A 19,073-nucleotide genomic window follows, 5' to 3' on the forward strand; every position below is an offset into this window, starting at 1 on the left:
AACCCCGCCCCCTGTGCCCGGAAGAGGCGGGAGTGGGCGGGGCCCGGGGCGTTAACCCTTCCGCGGCGGCGGGCGTCCAGCGCAGTTGCCCGGGCCCGTGACCTCGCGCGTGCCCTTAGGGGCTCTGGCCTCAGTCTGTGGCGGCGGCGTGGGGAACCCCGGGTGCGTTTTCTGCCTGAGATACTGACTTGTAAAATTCTCATTCGCTTACTACACGTGCCTCTTAACCTTGTTATGGCCTCAGTTTTTGTCTGTGAAGAAATTTCTAATCCAGAGACAGTAGCGGTCCTTGTCGCTGAGGGAAGGAGCCAGTTGGGCAGCCAGTGGGCGGGATTTACATTCACCGTATGGTCTTTTGTATCTTTTAAATTGTGTACCCTGTACATGCCTTACCTGTTACAAACAAAGACACAAATGGATCTGTTCGCTTCTTCAAGATGGCACAAGGCTCTGAATATAAGAGGTGCTTTTTGGGTTGGCAATGTTCTGTAGATTTACCCAAGGAAAGAGAGCAAAGAGTAAGTGTTGCTCCATGTCTCGCAGTCCTTTCCTCTGCTCTCCTTTACAGAACCCAAATGATGTGAACGGTCCCATTGTTTTTACTCAGTCATTTAACAAATATTCACAGAGTTCCTGCAATGTGCCAGTCACTGTGCTAACCTTAAGGCTACAACCCTGAAAAAGAAGTATGGATCCTGCCCTTATTCCCTCCCAGACCTAGTTACCTGGAGGGAGAGGTAACTGGCAACTAAGTGACCACATATGATGGGGAAGGACAGGGTGCTGTGGCTGCCTAGAAGGGGCTCCTGCAAGCTGCTCATGAGTTTTAGTGATGGCTTCTTGGAGAAGCCAATGTGTAAGCCAAGTCCTGGAGGCAACTCAGGCTAGCCAGTTTAATCCGAGATGAGGGCTGGAGAGAGTCCAGGCACAGGAAACCTGTTTTAGCTGAGAAGGGTACTGAGTTCCAGACAAGCAGCTCACTCTGGGTCTCCTGAAAGTCAGAATTCAGGGCCTTAGTGCCTCATAAGCTGCCTGGGGCCTTGGGCCGTGTTGGTCTCCTCACCCCCAAAAACCTCCCTACCTTAGAAGAGAAAAGCAAGCGGCGGGACCTGTGCAGGTAACTGCTGGTCCCACAAGGGCCCTCTCTCTGGGAATTCTCCTTCAAATGGATCTCAAGTGTTTTAGGGTCATTTGGAGAGCCCCTAAGCCACCGAACAGAAGATGTGCATTACTTGTTCTGAGTTCCCAGGGGAGAGTAGGTGCTTGGTCAGGAGGAGTAGGGGGCCTCAGAGGATCGTCCACAGGAGATGATCTCTTGTTTGTGTTTTCTGTTTCCATTGTTGAGAGTCTAGTGTTTGACTCAACAGAGGTTTTCCAATAGAGGATGGGCCCCCAAGTGCATTCCACACATCAGCTTCATCACCATGTTATTCCTCAGGAAACAGGCCAAAATGAGCACTAGAGCAGCCTGAAGAATAAAGAGGAAGAGAAGTCACCAAAGGGCAGCCTGGACAGAGAGTAGGGAAAGGGAGGGACAGTCCTTGCTGCTTTGTACAAGGTGTGGTAGATGGTTGAGGGGTGCTGTGGTTTTTGAACCTTCTGGTATTTTAACAACTGTAGATGGCTCTCCCAACTGCTTCTTCCTTTTCCCATGCTCTGTGTCCCTTAGTTATTGCCCCAAAGTGCTAAAGAATTTCCAAAAGTATCAGCCTAGGCAACCACCATATCCCAGGGGAAATCTGTTTCAGGGCTGGGGGTAGCAGACACATCCCATAGGACAAGAATGATGAGTTCTGGATTAGGAGTCTGGAGGAGTCCTGAGCTCTGGTTCCATCTTTGACACTAGGACTGACCTCAGGAAGTCACATCCCCTCTCTGAGCCTTGGCCCCCTTGTCCAGAAGATGAGTGGATGGATAATATCACCAAAGTTGCCAACACTTTGAGGTTTTAAGTTGACTGTCTTGTTGACTGAAGAGGTCCTCAGGAAATAGGAATATAGGGGAGGCCTGTGGGATGGGGTCTGAACAGAAAGGCAAGCTGAGAGAAGTGAGCAGCTCTGAGGAATCAGTGACATCTCAGGGTGGGGTGGGATGGGGGGAAGGGAGAGGGAAGGATTCAGCCTCAGGCCCAACTAGGGCTGTGCTGCTTACCTTCAACCCTGGCTCTTTAATGTGGCCAGCAGGAACTCTGAGGGTCCTGGAAAGAATTCTGGCCTTCTTGGAGTCTGTCTGGAAAGTGCCCTGCTCTGACTCCTTCTCTGTGGCTCATTTGCTCAGCTTGAGGTGTGCCAGGCTGAGGATGGATGGCCAGGCACCCTGCTGTCCTATGGACCCCCAAGCTTCCCTCCATGAGCATGACATGCCATGTCACATTGACTCCTGGGGAGCTGAACACGTGGAAGCATAAACACCTCCCACTGTCATAGAAAACTCAACTGCAGGGTCTCTAGACCCAGGGTTGGGAGTTACGTCTTTCTTCTGGGAACCAAAGGACAACACCATGTAGGTCAGGTTGATCCTGCCCCTTCAGGGGAGAGCTGGAAGAGGAGCAAATTCAGCTTCTATGTGGAAGCTGGGAGTGGAGAAGCTTCAGACAGAGGTGGATGCTCCTGGATGCAAGCCTGGTGAATACTGCTTCCTCCCCCAGAGTCTGAGCCTGAAGTTCAGAGTGTTCAGGTGGCAGAGATCTGCTTGGGCAAAGTTCTGTACCAGAGGGCAAGCAGCCAAAGAACCCGTTCAGCCACCACATCCCTCACCTCTACTCGGAAATTGGTAAGCAGGTGCTCCCCACTGACCCTCCTCTCTGGGCTTGTCCTATATGCCCTCCCCACACAGAGGTCTAGGGCTGACCCTCTGATTCTTTCACCATGCCAGCCTCTAATCAGCTAAGAGCCAGGATTCCAGAACTGGAGCTGGGTCATTAGGGACTTCATTACAGTGTAAGGGCTGAGACTGAAGGGACTGACTGTTAGGGGCCGAATTGATGGGCTGAGTTCCTTTGCAGCCCTGAAGGTCTTTGTGCCCCAGGAGGCTCCTGCAGCATAAATTCAGACCGAGACCCTCAGGTTTCTATATCGTTTCACTACCCACTTCCTTCTGCTCTGTGTCTGCTCAGCAAGATGCCCCAGAACAACAGGGTTCCCTGAGCAGCCATAGGCCAAGGACATGAAAGAGGAGCAAGGGTAGGAGAAGATGGAGGATATGTGGGTAAAAGTTTCCAGTGGTGGGAAACACAACTCAATGGCTCGAACGTCAGGGTAAAGTGGCCAGTCAGAGGCTGGGCTAGCTAAGCAGTTGGGCCAGGAATAGCTGTCTGGACCCTGGCTCTGTCTCCAAGGAGCTTGCGGGAGTCTCTTCCCTCTTTGGGGCCTCATTTTTCTTGACTGTAACATAAAGAGTCTGGGTTAGATCTGGCATGGCAAATGGGTGCCATCTCACTTGCCATCTCGAATTGCTTGTTCCTGGCTGCCAGGAGTGCCATGTTGAGGATTCTGGGGAATCTGCCATTGGTGGGGAAGTTCTGCGATTGATTAGCAATGTCTGCCTTGGATGACTAAGGAGGTACATTCTACTTTATTATTGAGTCGTTGTTATTATTTTTATTATGAGTTAATAACTGAGCACTCACAATATGCCAGGCACTGTTCTAAGTGGTTCCATTGTTTGCAATGACACTATGAAATCGGTCCTATTATTGTGATCAGCACAAAGCATAGCTGGTAAGTAGGGAGATGGAATTCTCCCACCTGGACCCCCTGGCCCTGAGCCTTATGTTTTTTGCCACTGTAGTGCACCACCCTCTTACTGCTGACTCCTGAAATTCCTACTTCTATAGACAACCTATAGTTCTGTCGAGGCCAAGTGGAAAGGAGCAGCACGAACACTGAATGGCTGTGTTGGGGCTGGAGGACGGACCAGCATGAGACCAGGCACCTAGAGGGATTCAGGGCTCGGCCTCATCCTGGGAGCTTTTATATGCTTCCTCCCGGTTGGCTGGCGAGCTCAGGACCAGCAGGTGGCAGCACCTGGCAGGGTGAGAGAAAAGGGCAGATTCTGGACTTGGCAGGCAAGTCCTTCAGGGATCAGATAGCCCAGATGTCGAGGAAAGCAAAAACAAAGGAGGGTGTGCAGGAAGGCTAGCCAAGGGCCGGGAGGAAGAAGGCCCAAGCCTCAGACCCACAGGGAGCTCCCATGGCCAATGCTTTAGTTCCACCCGCAGCAGGAGCCTCTCAGCTTGCATTTCATGGTGCCTGCTGTGGGCTTTTTTTTCCTCCACTCTGGGAGAATGACTAACTTTAAGGACTAAAAAAAAAGTGTTTTGATTACACTGCCTTTTTACCAACTGGGAGCATTAGTCACCGTGGATTGCTGCAGATAACGGGGAAGGCAAGCAGCGTCCCCCTCCTCCCCCTCCTTCTCCCTGATTAGCTCGCAGAAGCCAAGGAGGAGCCGCCAGTGAGAAAGAGCGCACCCAGGAGGGAAAACAATCCCCCTGGACAACATGTGTCCCGGGCATCAGTCCAAGGGCTGCTCCTCCGGGCTGGGCAGCCCCCCGATAGCTCAACCCATAATAGGAGGTGCCCACTGGAAAGAGAACCAACAGGAGGAGCACCGAGCCCACGCTCTCCTGGGGTCTGAGTTGGCTCCAGGTGGCCTGTTCCTCCAGGTGGGTCCAGGGTACACCTGGAAAGAGGAAGGCAGAGGGAAGTCACTGAAGATGCTGCTCCTGAGGTGGGGCATTGGTGGCTGAAGAGGATGACGGAGCCCATGATGGCTGGGACACGGGGCTGGTGCCCAGGCTGGGGCAAGGCTAAAGAATTGCTCCCTTGGGCTGGGGCTCTCAGGGCTCAGGCTGGGGTTGAGCAGCTCCTGCAGATGGGGATGGGTCCCACTTTCCACGCCCTCCACTCCAGCATGCTCCCTTCCTCTGCATCCTTGAGGGGGGCAGTAGCTGGTACTTTGGGTGGCCTTTGCTCATGCTTTGGTGCTGATGGGGCAAGAGAACCGGGGCGCTCTCCTGGTCTGTCCTGTAGGCCTGGGTGCCAGTGATGAGAGCTCTTCACCTCTCTGGGGAAGGTCTGAAGCAGGGAGGGATGGAGCTGGGCTGTATCGGGGACAGGCTGGCCCTGTGAATCCTATTCTTTCGAATCAGCCCTTTGATGTACTCCCCGCACCCCCAACCCCCATCATGGTGCTCCATCCTGGGAAGAAGGAATTTGTCTGAATGGTCCTTCACTTGGCTAGCCACTCATGGATATGTAAAGAATTCCAAGGATTAGGACAAATACCCTTTGGATTATATCAGTAAAGAAAAAGAAACAATTTTATTTCTACATCTCCCAAGATCAAAGCTACTTCATCTTGATCTTGCTGTTGCTGATTCTCTTTAAAAAATAAAGTAGCCACAAGTGTTTGGTGTTCTCTGACCATGAGGAGCTTATATGGCATCACCTTAGAGCAAACGGGGTTGCAAGAGGGAGGAATCCTGGGAGAAGTCCCCCTCACCCCCAGGGTCCTAGCTGCCCCAGAGGATGTCCAGGCACTGGGGTTGCTGTGTGGTTGGTCCCGTCAGCCCTGGCATGTTTCTTCAGGCTTTGCCCTCCTGAGTGTGGCACAGTTGGTTCCTGGTGCTTCCCATGCCCATTCTTTGCTCTTTGTGGTTGTCCGTAATAACAACCATCATTGCTGAGTGCTGCTGGTACTGGGTGAAGCATCTGACATGCATTCAATAATGTATCCTCTTTCTGTAAAAAAGATTTTATTTTTAAGTAATCTACACCCAACATGGGGCTCGAACTCACAACCCTGAGATGAAGAGTCACATGCTCTACTGACCAGCCCGCCGGGCATCCCAAGACAATGTGTTCTTCTCAGTAACTTGATGAGGCAGCTCTTCTGAGGACCCTTTTTATAGTTGAGGAAACCAAGGCTGAACCAATTGCTCAAGAGTCATAGAGTTGGCCAAATGACAACGACAGGCGATGGGCTTAGTTTAAAACCAGGTTTATCTAAACTGCCTTGGAGTAGAAGAAAAAGGAGCAAAAGGGGGAAGGAGCTAGCATTTATGGGATCTCACTCATGTGCCATCTCATTAACCCTTGCCACCCCCCCCAAAGGAAGACAATGAGGCTTGGTGGGCTTGGCCACAGGAGAGCCTGGGATGGTCAAACAGAAGTCATTCTTGCTGCAAAGCCCGTCTCCAGCTGTGGCTCCGCCCAGAGGTCAGCTCACAGACAGAAGGGGTACCCACTGATAGCAGATGGCAGTGTAGGGAGGACAGGCTTTGAGCTGATTATGCGTGATAGAGTGGCCTCAGGACTTTTGTCCCTTGGCTGGGATAGTCCTCCACTCTCCGCTGAAGCCATGGGGTACCCCAGGTGAGCGCAGCCCCCAGGAGGGCATGGCTTTCCTAGGGAATCCTCATAGGTCCCACGCACAGTGAGAGCAGATCTAGGGAGTGGGGAGGACTGCCCTAGCCTGACCTCGCTGTGGGCCTGGCTGCCCAGTGTCCGCCCCCTGCTGCTGTGGCCGAGACAGCCCCCAGACACCGGCAGGGCAGGTGGCAATTATCCCGAGGCACTGATTACACTGCAGGGCCAGCCAAAGCCCCAAATAGCCCAGCAGCTCAGCCTGGTGCAGGGAGTGGGGGAGGAGAAGGGTCCCGCTGGAGGAGATGGGCCAGGACCAAAGGGGTGTTGGGGGCAGATGTGTTTGGAAGGCCTGTGGGGGTAGGGATGGCATCATGTCAGGGTTTCTGCCTTTGGGGCAGTCAAGAACCCTCAAAGAAAGGGATGAGGTCTCCACTGTAGCAGGCCAACCCAGAGAAGGGGGTCAGTGGATGGGGCAGACACCACTCCTCCAGGCTTCCTGAGGGTGAATCCGCGCAGTGAGAAGGTGGTGCCCAGCATGGAGCGGCATGTAGAAAGGGTCTCATTGCCCTGTGGGAGGAACCAACATGCCACTGAGGCCAAGCCAGTGCACCTCCAGTCCTGGCCTGTTGTATCTCTGGACAGATCAGGAAAGAATTCCCAAAGAAGGCATGCGGTGCAGGGGAGAGAGGCTAAGGGAAGATGTGGAGGGGGCTGGGGGCACAAAGTCCCCCTGCCCCAGAGGGCCAGGCCAAGGTCTGTGTGCTGCCCAGGCATTAGCCCCTCTTCCAACCTTAGGCATCCCTTGGATGGCACTGTCACTTCCTGGACCTCAGAGACCCTCCGTCGGGTGGTCTTCAACCAGACACAAAGGCAGGCAGCTGTGGACTTGGGAGACTGGGATCCTGGAGCTGGGGCTCCGAGCCTTTGGGATGGGGTGCCTTGTGAAAGGAGTCAGGGCGAGGAGTGCCATCATTTCTAACTGCTCTCCCCACTGCCTGAGCTGTCAGGGAGGGCTTGAGACCTGCCCGAGCCTCGAGCCTCGGCAGCATGGGCTGGGGGAGGTAGTGAGAACCCAGTGTCTCAGACAAGTCAAGGGAAGTGGGCTGGACCTGAAGGCACTTGGGGGGAGCGTGCGGCAGGTTCCTTTGGGGGCCTCTCTGATCCACCACCCTGACCTGGATCTGGCATCTTTAGGGGCTTGCTTCTTGGAGGACCAGCATGAATGGCTAGAATGGCGGAATGGGAGGAGGCACTGGATGGAAACAAAATGGAAAGAGAGAAATACGCCCCCCAGCGTGCACCCCGTGTTCCTTCTTATGTAACGACAGATTCTCCTGTGTTGACCCCCCCCCACCTCACTCTGAGAGTGTGCCACCATCATGCGGTCAGCCAAGGGAGGGGGCCTAGCTGCTGCCCCCCGCCCCCCACACCCAGAAGCTGCAGCTGAGGGGAAACCAGGGCAGAGTTGTTCCCAGGATTTGCCAACTTGGGGACAAGGCGGGGCAGGAACCTGGTTTCCCGGAGGTCTCTGATTGAGGGAGTCACGGGGCTCCGCGGGGCCCAGTGTCTGCGCTCCTCTCCTCCCCACTGGGGGCCCTGGCGCCCCTCTGGCAGCACGTGCTTGAAAGCCACCTGTGAGTTCTCCAGACCCAGGTCGGAGAAGGAGGCTGCCATGGCTCCAAACCACCTCTCCCAGCAACTCTGCTAATCCAAATAAGATAGGGAAAAGGCAGTGGGAGGAAATGATAGTTTCATGGTTATTTTCAGAAAGGAAACAAAAAAAAAAATGCAAACAGGAGCACACCCTGCATTTTGGTGCAAAATCTAGGAGTCTCAGGGAAAAGAACCGACAGTGCTTCCTTCTTCTGGTGCCTTCACCAGATGCTGGGGAGGGGCTGCTTGGGCTGCTGGGGGCCTTGGGCTGCTTTCCCTCCCTGGGGAAAGGGGCGAGGGGCTTTGGGAGCAGATCACAAAGACCCTCCCCACAAAGGCAGGCTGGGAAATTGTGGAGCTGAGGCTTGTAAGGCACGGTGGCTTGTGTAGGATTGGTGGGCCGGGAGGGTGTGTTCTAGGAGCACAGCACAGAAAGGGAACGAGAGGGGGAGGGAAAGCAGGGGAGCCTGGGCTGTGGGAGAACGGAGCGGGGCTGCTGCGCGCCTGCGTGTGCAGGGCAGGCACAAAGATGGGGTCACGGGAGCAGGGCCCCACCAGGGCCGAAGCCTGTGTGAGGACAGAGCCCACCTTCCTGTCCTGGGGGGGAATCTGGGCTGTGCTCCATCACCTCTGGGTTCCCTGGATAATGTGGGGAGAGTGTGGAGGGAAGCGGTGACCTGAACCTCGGGAGGTTTGTCTGGAGGCCTGCTCTCAGGGGTTTGGTCCGACTTGTTTGGACAGCCCGCGGAGGCCGGAGGGTGTGGACGGGAGAGACGCAGGAACCAAGACCAGCTGGTACCTGGGGAAGAAGGGCACAGTGACCTAGGAACCCCTGTGGTGGCAGGTCAGGTGTTCTAGAGCAAGCATGAGAGAGAGCAGAGGACAAGCAGCCTCAGGGAACTGGAAGAGGGCCTTGGGGAGGCAGCCGGACTGGTGCCTGCCTGAGGCAGCAGCAGTGTTATTACCCCGACTTACCCAAGCGTCCGCTGAGGCCCAGAGAGGTTAGTTGCTCTGTCCAAGTTTCCATGACTAGCCAGAGAAGGAGCTGGGGTGGAGAGATGGGCAGGAAGCAAACTCACGCCATCTGTTGGGTGGTCTAGTTCGTGATGGGGGGGTCTATAGTGCTGAGGACATAGGAGTGCCCATGAGGCACTGTTTCCAGGAAGACAAAGTCCGGCCAGATACCAGGAAAATCCTGGTCCCAATAGGCCTGTGGGGCCTTGGAGGCTACCCACATGGAAGGGATGGAGCCTTCCCTCCCAGCTTGCTAAACCAGACCAAGCCCTGGGACCTGGGAGGGTTGGGGAGGAGATGGAGGTAATGACTCAACCCATCCGACACAGGCTTGACCTAGGGGTGGTTGGGTAACCCAGCAGACGCTCCAGTGTGGGGAAGGATGGAAGAAATGGGTGATGCTCAAGATAAGGGAGAAAAGGCGGGCCGGCAGGGAGGGGCCGATGGTTCCAGGCAGCCTGTTTGGGAGGAGGATGGGGAGAAGCACACTTGGTCTTTGGGGATGGGAAGAAGGAATGAGGCTCCAGGACCTCTTGGGTGGCCTCTTCTGAGATTAGGCCCCTGTAGGAGAGGCAGAGGCTCTTTGGGGCTCATATCCCAAAACAGAGGATTCCTAGTAGTAGGAATTCTCAGAGTGGGGGCCCAAAGGCAGAGCTCCGAGCCCTCCACAATTCTGCTACTCCCTCCCTAGGACAAGGGCTCTATTCTGGAGCCAGCCACCCTCTGGCGCCTTCCAGACCATGGGCCTGGGGTTGATCCATGCACTACAGGCCACTGCTGAGACCCCAAACCAGGGGACCTCACCAAATGTCATCTTACACACATTTGGCTTGGGCCAGAGAATGAGAGGCCCCAGGACATCAACTGGGATGGAAAGAGGACTTTTGAGCAGTGGCAAGCAGGGTCAGGTTTGGGCCCAGGAGGACAAAAGCAGAGGCCCTTTCCATTTCCTGCCCCTGCTGGGCCCCGGCTCAGCCCTCCAGCTATGAAGGGGGGAGGTGGGTCTTGGGTGATGGTTCTGGAACCTCCACACATCCAAGCTTGAAGTGCCATATGGATCCACCGCTAGCACCATCCACTTTTCTGACAGGGACTTTAAGACGGTGGGTGGCGGGGGCTATGGCTTTGCAAACATCATACAGCTTTGTCCTCACATCAAAGTCAAGATCAGGAGCCAGGTCTCCTAACTCCTGGTGTGGTACAGGAGTGTTGTCTAGGAGTCCCAGAGGTGTACAGCTGTTTGATGATATATATCCTCATTGGATGCAGATTTCAGCACCCTTAGACCCAGAAGGTACAGTTTCTAACAGGGAAGCAGAGATCATTCCTGGCCTGTCACCTCTGAACCATCTCATCTGGACCCTGTGTGGTTTTCCCATCTCACCTACTAAGAAGAGTGACTTGAGTTCAGACCTGGCTCCCAGCTCTGCCCAGAATGTCTGCCTGGGCTATTCACTTGTAGAAGGAGAAGAGTGTTCCCCAACAGTCTTCCTAGGCTCCTGGGACAGGATAGCTCTCCTTCATAATTTTGCATTGCAGTGGACCTCTCAACAGCCCTGTGGAGTAGGGGTTAATACCCCCTACAGATGGGAGATGGCTTGGCCAAGTTACGAGGTGGACTTGGTCTCTCTCATATCTTTTGGTCTGGTCTGGTCTAACACAGAGAGAAGAGCAATGCTGGGGCCAAAGCTACAGCCTGGGTCTTTTGGCCGAGAGGACCGAGCTCTTCAACCAGTAGCAAAGGAGTAGTAGGTGGGTAGGTTGAGGGAAGACAGAAGTTTGTCTCTGTTTGGAATTGTGGAAGTAGAACTCCAAGTGCCCAAAGAGAAGAGGATGTGGGACAGCTTTCTCTTTCCAGCTCACCATCTCAGGGCCTGGACCAAGGAACAGGCAGGGAGGTCAGGCCGAGGGATGCTCTGTGTGGAACAAGGAGAATCAGAAGATGGATCCCCCCAACTTAACTCCTCCCCCGGCCCTGGAAAAGTCTGCCCTGTAGCAAGAAGAAACAACCAGAATGTAACACAGAGAAGTGTCATCTGGGTTGGACAACCTCCACCAGGGCAGCCGGGCATGCTCCAGAGATACCAAGCTGCTATGTTGTTTCCTGGGGCCCGTGGGCCACTGGGACTCTCTTTTCCTCCCCGGGGAGAAGGACAAGAGAGTGAGCAGCCCCACGGGGCACCAGGTGAGCATCCTGGGGTGGATCCACTCCACCTAGAGTCCAGTGGGATCATTTACAAAGAGACTTTAGCTAGGCACTTGGCATGTAGTGAGCTCTCAGTACCTTGGTTTCATTATTATGGAGAGACATGGAAGAGGACCTTCTGAGATCCTCCAGGAAGTTTCCCCTCCCCCTGACCCTTGTGTCCCCCACCTCCCACTGGATTCTGATTTAGGCGTCTTTCTATCAGGGACCACCATTACATGACACCAGGCCCAATGTGTTGAAATCGTCTATGTGTCTGCCTCTCCCCCAACAGAATGGAGGACCCTCGAGGGCAGGAATGGTGTCCTGCTGGTGTTCATCTTTGTACTGCCTGCCACTCCCCCTGACCCCACAGATAGGCACTATACCCGGCTTCATATAGGTTTGCTAAATTAATGGATGAATGAATGAAATGGGAAGAAGCTCTGGATGATGATGCCAAGTTGCCAGAGAAAGACAGAGACTGGGGCTGGGGGGTGCTTTTGGAAAGACATGACATGGAAGGCCAAAGAAAGGAGGAGGGAAGAAATTTCTCTTTTCCAGATGAAATTGCTTAGACAAGTCTATAGAGATAATGCCACAGCACCAAGATTTGCAACAATCCCGGGACGCAGAGCTCATGGCGAGGATTATAGTGGATCGAGTGATTTCAGTAATGTCCCATCTTGCACATTCAGAGCTCAGGGTCAGGTTGAGAATATGACCGAATCGAAGGAACCTGGCCATCCACCAACTCTTTGCCAAGGCAGGAAACATGGCCAATCCAGCCACAGACGAAGGAGAAAGCTGGCTTTGCAGGAGTGATTTCTGCAAGATGAGGCCAAGGGAGATTCCCATTGTGAGACTGGGCAGTAGGAAGAGTCATCCATCTTATTAGGGACTTGGCACCAAGGCAAATGTCCACAAAGAGAGAGGGTTCTCAGGCTGTGTTTCTTGAAGTAGGCAGTTCTTTCTCTCCTCGGCCAAGCTGGGGTTTAGGAATCATCAGTGGCCTCTGAGAGGACATGAGAGCAAGGTTAAGAAGACTGCAGCTGGAGTTGGGGCAGTGGGGGGGAGGGGGCGCGGATTAGGAAGCCAAGTGGAGGAAGGGGGATCATTGAGGGCAGAGAAGAGAGGCAGCCTGGGCCAAGGGAGAGGGCCTGGCAGCCCAGCATAAGTCCTGCTCTCTCCCCTTCTTCCTGTGGTTGACCCCCTTCCGCACTTGTCACTAGCCACTCTGGATTCATGTGGCTCCTTGAAGAGTTCCAGAAGGCCACCACCAGGGCCTTACACTTGCCCAAATGTCCACAGGGCTGCCTCCAGCACTTACTGCATCTGTATGGACGCCTGTCCCCTTGAGGCCCTAGGACCGCTCCCTACGCATTTAATTGTAATGCCCACCCAGCACCTCTCATTCCAATCACTCTGCTGTTATTTTTCTCTGTAACATATATCACAATCTAACATATGTATTTTTTACCTGCTTCTGCTCTGGAGAAGGGAAGCTTTGTGAATGGAAGGATGCTGTATCCCTCAACAAATAGTACTGAATGAGGTAACCAGCACTTTCCATGGGCCCTCCACTGAGAGTCTGGATCTGAAGTCCTGGCTTATTGGATGTGATCTTAACAAAGTCATGGAACCTCTGGAGGCCTCTGATTTTTTTTTTTTTTTAAACCTGAAAAAGAGGGTGTTGGACTCTTAAAGTCCCTTATGACTCTACAAATGCAGGGGAACCTGCCCAAGGGGACGGGTTGGGGTAAGGGCCCTGCTGTCTGCAATTCTCTCCGAGAACATCATTGCCGGGAAAGCCCTGGATGGTGCATCTGCTCCCAAACTAGGCTTGGGCAGGGGCAGTTCCATCAGCCCTGAGGCTGGAAGCTGAGAACTGGCCAGAAGGCTGAGGTCAAGGATGGATGACTAAGAACAAACCTCAGATCCAGGGACAGGGACAGACGGGAGGAACTGGGACTGCTGCGTTTTATTTAAATCCCTGATAAGGATCAGGAAGCAGGCAACAGCCCAATGACACATTAATTAACTTTGCAGATGATACTGCATCAGGAAGGTGTTACATCCACCCATCTAAGTGAGAGAGACAAGAGGACCTGAGATGGGGTCAGGAGCCAGCCAGGAAATGGCAACAATGAACAGCAGCTGCGGCTAGGAGCAGGAGGGGACAGGACTTGTGTCCTCTGCGTGGACTGGGGGGTGGGGTTGAGAGGATCCATTTTCAGAATACAGATGTCCTGTGGAGGGCTGGAGTTGGGGGCGGGTGGTGAGGACCGGAGGTTGCCTTGGCTCTATTTGAACTGGTGTACGGATCTCTGGTGGACACCGAGCTTTCTTTCTTGCATCTGTGTTTGGAGGCTGGGGAACGGGGACAGGGCAAGGGACAAGGAAAGTAACACTTACGGCGCACCCACCATGAACCAGGCACCATGTATGTTGCCTCATCTGAACTCTATGATGGCATGCTAACACTGGAGGAAACCGAGGTTCGGAGAGACTAAGAAATCTGTCAGTGGTCACACCGTAAGCAAGCAGTGGAGCTGAGATTCAGATCCAGATGGAGATGGTGATTCCAGAGCAGGCTAAGGGCCCCAAGGGAAAAGCCAAGTAGCTGTTGGGTTATCAAACCACCTCCCAATTTTCAGGACAGAGACTTGAGTAAGGAACAAGTGCCCCAGGAGTCTTTCCTTCGTACCCTGGGGTCACACAGGCACTAGAAGTTTTCTGCCTTCCTGCTCAGATGGCCTGACTTTCCTAAGCAGGGAGGAGAAGGGAACAAGGAGGAATGGAAGACCTTCAGGCACCCAGACCACCTGGAATGGCAAAACACTAAGGAGTAGAAAGTGCTAGAGCTCTTGCAGCCTGTGCTTGAGGAGAAGCCAACATGCCAGGAGGCCCTGATCTGTTCTGGTCACTAATTTTTCTCCATTTGCCGGAGACAGGGACCTGATGCATCTGGAGGGAGGGGCAGCCACCCCCTGCCACCCCAGAGAAGACAGGTCCACAGACAAGGGTAACTTCCCCTCTGGAGGGTTGGGGTATCCCCAGCCTCAGTGGCATCAGATACCTCTTTTCCCCCCAGGGAGCCGTGGGGTGGAAGCATTCCTAAGACTATAACTAGGAACTCAGTGGGGAACTCAACAGGGACTCAAGTCAGCTGTCGGCTGGGTCAGAACAAAGCAGTCTGTTTCTGCGTGGGTCATGATGCCACTGTGAAGGCCTGAGGTTAAGATGGCTACAGGCCGTAGGCAGGCCTCACAGGGAGAGCCGGCCTGAAGGACTCGCGATCATGCTCCATGCAAAATGAGCTGGGCCCAGAGAATGTGGCTGGCAAGTGATAGGATGGGAGGGTTGGGGAGTCACAGAGGCCCCCAGGAACAGGTGCAGAGGAGACTGTTGGCGCAGGGTGGGTTGCCTGAGGTCCAGGAGAGTGCCTCCTCTGTCCTCTGTCCCGGGACCTTGAGAGGAGAAGAGCATATCAGTAACCCATGGAAGCCCCATGTCTCAGTCTTAAGAGAATGTGCTAGGGCCTTCCTGGAGACAAGGCCAAGAAGCAGGCGAGGCAACACTAAAGAAACCATATGGTGGTCAAACTCCCACCCAACCTGGACATTAGAGCGTTTCTGTTGAGTAGCCAGCACCATCTAGAACCTCGGATTCTTTCATTCTTGTTTGCAGCTTTTGGCCATGTTCTGTTTGCATCAGCTCCTTAGTAAGATGGCTCAGAAACCTTTCTTCTAGCCGTCTGTGTACTTGCCGGAAGGGAAGAAATACTGTTTTCACGCCCAGGTCAGAGGGCAGAGGAGCCCTGTGCTCTTGGTGGCCAGCAGAGGTGGAAGGCAGGGACTGTCCCACTTTCAGACGCCAGACAAGGCAACCATGATGAGGATGGGGAATGAGGATCCTAGGCAAGTGAGTCAGGGTCTGGTCCCTTCCTGCCTGGACATGGACATGTCAGCGACTTTAGTGCAAGTTGGGCAAGCCTCATCCCACTGCCCCCCACGCTGGCCCACCTCTGTTCCTGCAGAGGCTGTGAAAATGACCAACTGCTGAAAATATGAGGTAGAAAATATGGGGTAGAAAGGAACCCTCAAGCAAAAAGAGTGGTGAAGTTTCAAGAGCTGGGATGCTGGGAGAAGCTGACCAAGCCAGATGTGTCCCTGGCCACTGTGGATGACTGACAGGGGCCTGACTGCTTGCAGCCTTGTCCCGGGGACTGAGGTGGCCAAGGGGCTCCGAGAGTCACTTGGGTCTTTTCTCTTCCTCTGGAGACCTCATTCCTCTCCGTGCAAAGAGTGGGTTTTCTAAAAAAGAACCGCTTGGGATAGATTTAGGATTATGACCTCTTTTGAAAACTCCATGGCACCTTTTAGAAAGTCATTTCCCCCTAGTCGTTAAGCCAGTGTGACTTCTAGTCTTTGGGACACACAGAGGCCTTCTACTTTCCCGAGGCTTATTATTCCATGGCACTAGGGGAGCCAATCAAGGCCAGGGAAAGGCAGCTCACAACCCCTCATCTATGGCAGGCAAATTCTGGATTAATGAAAGGGGGTCTGTAGTGACTGGCCAGAAGCCATTACCCTGCTATCATCAGAATCCACCTTTCTATTCCTTTTTATATACTTGAGAAGAATACATAGACACACACTTACATTACTACTACCACTACCATCTAGAAAATAAGCCATTCCTTGCCCCTCACTTCTCATGAAGTATATCCTCATTTGCACCCAGCCCTAGTTCCTGGCGTACAATTTTGCAAAGAGTCATTGCCTTCAGTAAGCCACTCCCAAGATGAGAGAGAGAGGAAGAGAGAGAGAGAGAGATCCTTTCTTTCACCCCTAAACACCTTAGAGGTTGCTTTGGACATAGTTATGCCTCTTCCATTTTTCTATGCCTCACTTTGCTCCCAGACAAGCTTACATTGATTCCTTATCATGATAATTTCACCGAACCCTTTCCTCTACCATCTCTTCACTTCATCCCTAAGTCTGAGGGTTCAGTTTCCTCTCCCCATATTTACAAACCCAGGCAGGTTGGGTTGCTGGTGTGATGCTATCTGGGACAGCCTTATCTAGCTACAAAGTATGAATCAGAGATTACACCACCCAGGGCTGGTGCCAGCCAGGCGGGCTGCCATATTGTCAAGTAACCCAGTGGTTGGACCAGGTTGGATTGAGTAATATGCACCAATGGGAAGTGAGTTTATTAATCATGCAGCATAGTACACTGTTGACGAAAGTATAGCTCTGAAGGCCTGATTTGATTGGAGGACGTGCAGGTGGGGCTGGATGCTACCTACGAAGACACCCAGTGACGCGATCTTTCTCTGATAAATATGCACTTGAAAAACACAGAAATCTGGAAGCAAATATCTAGTTTAGCAAAGAGGTGGATTATATACTCACTCATTAGGACTTTTCAGCCATCTTGGATTCCCTTTGTTAAAAAAGGATACCTCCTTGCGGCTATAGTTGCAGTTCGGAATTTCGAAAGTTTCATGAGGTGAGAGAAGGGAATTCAAGATGGCAGCCCGTGTCCTAGAATTGTGTGGGTGAGGAAATGGAAGATTCCAGGCCGCATTCTCTTTATTGATCTCACACTTCAAAAACATTCTTTTCTAAGGACACAGCCCACCACCTCCACCCAGGTCTGCCCTCAACTTCTTGGTAACTTCAGCCAACCAGAAATACCACCCACATTTTTCAGGGTGATGGGCCTGACTGGGGCGGCAAGAGCAGTTTCTGAGCAGGGATGCTGTACTCCATTTCTGTCACTGTATGGTTGCTTCAGGCGGCAAGACGCTGTCCCCCAGTTGCTGTGTGGTGCTTCATCTACACAGCGCAGTATCAGACACCAAGCGCCTGCCCCCAAGCTTTGCTGAGGCGAATGATGTGCAAAATACATGACAGAAAAGCCCAACTAGGTGTTTTAGAGGGCAGGTAGGAAGAGAGAGAAAGGACTGATCTGTCCAAAGGCCATTCTTGAACAAGCTGCAGGAGGATAAAGGACTGTAAAGACTCACGCGGAAATAAGGTGAAGGAAGCAGGGCGGAGCTGGGGACACACGAAGGAAGTGGAGGGTACGTGTCTCCTTAAGAGAAGCGGGAGAAAGCTCTAGGGCTGGCCAAAGAACTCAGTGAAGAAAGGGGAAGATTCTGGGGAAGAAAGCTCATAGAGTAGGGGAAGCATCACCTCTATGGGCGATAGAAGTCATAAGATGAGAGGGGTTAAAGCTATATGAAATATTCCTTGTACATTCTCCAAATCCCAAACGTTCTTTCTCCTCGCAGAAACATCAGATCCCTGGGGAGTTCATAAGAGCTGCTTTTTTTTTCAGCCAAGACCCTCTTTCCCAGGCAGCTGCAAATAGTAAGGCCTGGAGGGTCCTGTCCTAGTGGGACTGAAGATGCCTACTTTTTAAATCTGATTTTTCCCAATTATCTGACCGCAATAGAGCCTCCAATCTCTCTGGTTATCTTGCCAACCTTGGAGAACCTTCTCTCAAGTCTCCACCTGTTTTTCAGGCTTCAGAAGTTGTAGCAAGAGCACTACTCAGTGTGGTTGTAGGGCCTCTAGAGGGTCCTGCTCTGGTGCTCCCTGTCACTGCCAGAGCCATAGTTCATCCACTAGATCCCCGCCTCTCTACCCTCAATACCCACTAGAAACCAGGGAGAAGGGTTCTAGAAGGTTCCGGTCCCTAGCCCTGTTTCCCATGAGTTTATCTCATCTGTTTGCCTAACCTCTCTGGCAGTCTGAGACTCCCAGCAGTGTGGAGGAAGAATCCTATTCTCTCAGAACCAGGGTAAACACTAGACACGGGGTTTGAAACACCAGACCCCGCACAAAATTCTGACTGACTTCTAATAATGCCAAATTCCATGTTTCACATTGAGTTTTCAGAGCAAGAGCAGCAAAACCTGGCTTAAGAACCTAGCAAACCAACCCTCAGCCGAAAACAAAACAAGACAAAAAACAGGCCAAACCAAAACTTTATACTATGAAAACAAGAAATAAAATAAGGAGATTTATAGGCCGGCTGATTGTCAGCAAACACAATATATTTACTGTATTAGCATTTGCTCACAGTGCAAATGGTACAACATTACACCATTTCAATATTTCGGTTTTTAAAAATGCTGTTTTCATTAACTATATTATATTGGCATAACAATGTGACAAAGGAGCAAATGAAATGTTGGTGAAGAATTTCACCTTTTCACAATATCAAGCATATTTTTTTAACCTTAGTATAAGGTACTATAAATCCAAGAAATAAAAACATCCACAAAATATATTACATCTGGTTTGTCTTTTTCTAAGTACTCAACTTTATACAAAAGTCTTTCAAAAAATATCATTCCCCATAGGTTTTCCTGTTTAAAACCTGATTTTTTTCTCTCAGTTCACATAAGTTAGAGTGCATTTTCTTTTGTTGTTGTTTTTTTAAAACATGCAGACATATAAAAAAATCTGGATAGCACAACCTTTTGGCAACAAAGTTATTTTTCTCTTAGTTTAAGCTTAAATGTCTGAGAACAGTTTTATTAAAACAAAGGAAAACTCAGATTATCATGCAGTGACATGCATAAACCAGAAGGAGCAAGGAAAAAATATTAAAGGATATTTGATTCCTCCTTCCAGCTTTGAAGTGACCAAAATTTTTGTTTTTAATAATCATCACATTATAAAAAGTATTCAGCAAAATACTGTCTCTGCAAAGAAAGATTTTACCCTTCAGCTGAAAAAATATGGGCCCTCCTGGCACACTTCATCCTCTTCTCTCTCCTTCTACAAAAAGTCCAAGTACCTGGAAATTCACAATCCCCCTGCTCTTTG

This window comes from Phoca vitulina, unplaced genomic scaffold (assembly GCF_004348235.1).
Source record: "Phoca vitulina isolate PV1807 unplaced genomic scaffold, GSC_HSeal_1.0 scaffold53, whole genome shotgun sequence".
In the NCBI taxonomy this organism is placed as follows: Eukaryota; Metazoa; Chordata; class Mammalia; order Carnivora; family Phocidae; genus Phoca; species Phoca vitulina.